This window comes from Dunckerocampus dactyliophorus, unplaced genomic scaffold (genome assembly GCF_027744805.1).
Source record: "Dunckerocampus dactyliophorus isolate RoL2022-P2 unplaced genomic scaffold, RoL_Ddac_1.1 HiC_scaffold_57, whole genome shotgun sequence".
Taxonomy (NCBI): domain Eukaryota; kingdom Metazoa; phylum Chordata; class Actinopteri; order Syngnathiformes; family Syngnathidae; genus Dunckerocampus; species Dunckerocampus dactyliophorus.
This window is the reverse complement of record NW_026559893.1, coordinates 50,001-52,500: the sequence shown is the minus strand read 5'-3', so window position 1 is coordinate 52,500 and position 2,500 is coordinate 50,001.

Sequence of the window (2,500 nt, the reverse complement as noted above, 5' to 3'; positions counted from 1 at the left end):
CCACGCATTTTATAGCCGCTTTGGGGCTCCAGCCGCCTCGGCCTTCATTTCTGACTAGGCTCGTGTGGACTTTGTCGTTTTTTCAGCACTTTTTTCGCGCATTGGGTACTCCGCCCCATTCACTCCCATTCATTTCACACTTAGAAAAATCATCCGAGCGGCTCTCCACGCATTTTATAGCCGCTTTGGGGCTCCAGCCGCCTCGGCCTTCATTTCTGACTAGGCTCGTGTGGACTTTGTCGTTTTTTCAGCACTTTTTTCGCGCATTGGGTACTCCGCCCCATTCACTCCCATTCATTTGACACTTTGAAAAATCATCCGAGCGGCTCTCCACGCATTTTATAGCCGCTTTGGGGCTCCAGCCGCCTCGGACTGCATTTCTGACTAGGCTCGTGTGGACTTTGTCGTTTTTTCAGCACTTTTTTTACACATTGGGTACTCTGCCCCATTCACTCCCATTCATTTGACACTTTGAAAAATCATCCGAGCGGCTCTCCACGGGTTTTATAGCCGCTTTGGGGCTCCAGCCGCCTCGGACTGCATTTCTGACTAGGCTCGTGTGGACTTTGTCGTTTTTTCAGCACTTTTTTTACACATTGGGTACTCTGCCCCATTCACTCCCATTCATTTGACACTTTGAAAAATCATCCGAGCGGCTCTCCACGCGTTTTATAGCCGCTTTCAGACTCCTGCCGCCTCGCCTGCACTTCCGCCTCGGTCCGTTAGGATTTAGGCCTTTTTTCAGCACTTTTTCTCCGTTCCTCCGGGGCGACAGCGGCTCTCCACGCATTTTATAGCCGTTTTCAGACTCCTGCCGCCTCGCCTGCACTTCCGCCTCGGTCCGTTAGGATTTAGGCCTTTTTTCAGCACTTTTTCTCCGTTCCTCCGGGGCGACAGCGGCTCTCCACGCATTTTATAGCCGTTTTCAGACTCCTGCCGCCTCGCCTGCACTTCCGCCTCGGTCCGTTAGGATTTAGGCCTTTTTTCAGCACTTTTTCTCCGTTCCTCCGGGGCGACAGCGGCTCTCCACGCATTTTATAGCCGTTTTCAGACTCCTGCCGCCTCGCCTGCACTTCCGCCTCGGTCCGTTAGGATTTAGGCCTTTTTTCAGCACTTTTTCTCCGTTTCTCCGGGGCGACAGCGGCTCTCCACGCATTTTATAGCCGTTTTCAGACTCCTGCCGCCTCGCCTGCACTTCCGCCTAGGTCCGTTAGGATTTAGGCCTTTTTTCAGCACTTTTTCTACGTTTCTCCGGGGCGACAGCGGCTCTCCACGCTTTTTATAGCGGTTTTCAGACTCCTGCCGCCTCGCCTGCACTTCCGCCTAGGTCCGTTAGGACGTGGGCCTTTTTTCAGCACTTTTTCTCCGTTTCTCCAGGGCGACAGCGGCTCTCCACGCTTTTTATAGCCGCTTTGGGGCTCCAGCCGCCTCGGCCTGCATTTCTGACTAGGCTCGTGTGGACTTTTTCAGCACTTTTTTTTGTGCATTGGGTACTCTCGCCCATTGACTCCCATTCATTTGACACTTTGTCATATTTTCAGCACTTTTTTTGTGCATTGGGTACTCTCGCCCATTGACTCCCATTCATTTGACACTTTGTCATATTTTCAGCACTTTTTTGGCGCATTGGGTACTCTCGCCCATTGACTCCCATTCATTTGACACTTTGTCATATTTTCAGCACTTTTTTTGTGCATTGGGTACTCTCGCCCATTGACTCCCATTCATTTGACACTTTGTCATATTTTCAGCACTTTTTTGGCGCATTGGGTACTCTCGCCCATTGACTTCAATGCATTTACTGCAACTCCTGCCTGTGTCCGCCAGAGGGCGTCTGGCTTAACAGCGGCTCTCCACGCTATTTCTATCCGCTTTGAGGCTCCAGGCAGCTCGGCCTGGGTTTCTGAATTTCTCCCTTGACACTTTGTTACTTTTTCACCTTTTTTCTCATTTCATCCAGGGACACAGCGGCTCTCCACAGACTTTCCCGCGGCCCCTGGGCTCCAGGACGCTCGGCATGGGTTTCTGAATTTCTCCCTTGACACTTTGCCATTTTTTCACCTTTTTTCTCATTTCATCCAGGGCAACAGCGGCTCTCACAGGCTTTAGAACCGCCCCTGGGCTCCAGGACCCTAGGCATGGGTTTCTGCCTAGCTCCCTTGACACTTTGCCATTTTTTCACCCTTTTTCTCATTTCATCCAGGGCAACAGCGGCTCTCCACAGACTTTGCAGCCGCCCCTGGGCTCCAGGACCCTAGGCATGGGTTTCTGCCTAGCTCCCTTGACACTTTGCCATTTTTTCACCCTTTTTCTCATTTCATCCAGGGACACAGCGGCTCTCACAGACTTTAGAACCGCCCCTGGGCTCCAGGACGCAAGGCATGGCTTACTCTCGCCCATTGACTTCAATGCATTTACTGCAACTCCTGCCTGTGTCCGCCAGAGGGCGTCTGGCTTAACAGCGGCTCTCCACGCTATTTCTATCCGCTTTGAGGCTCCA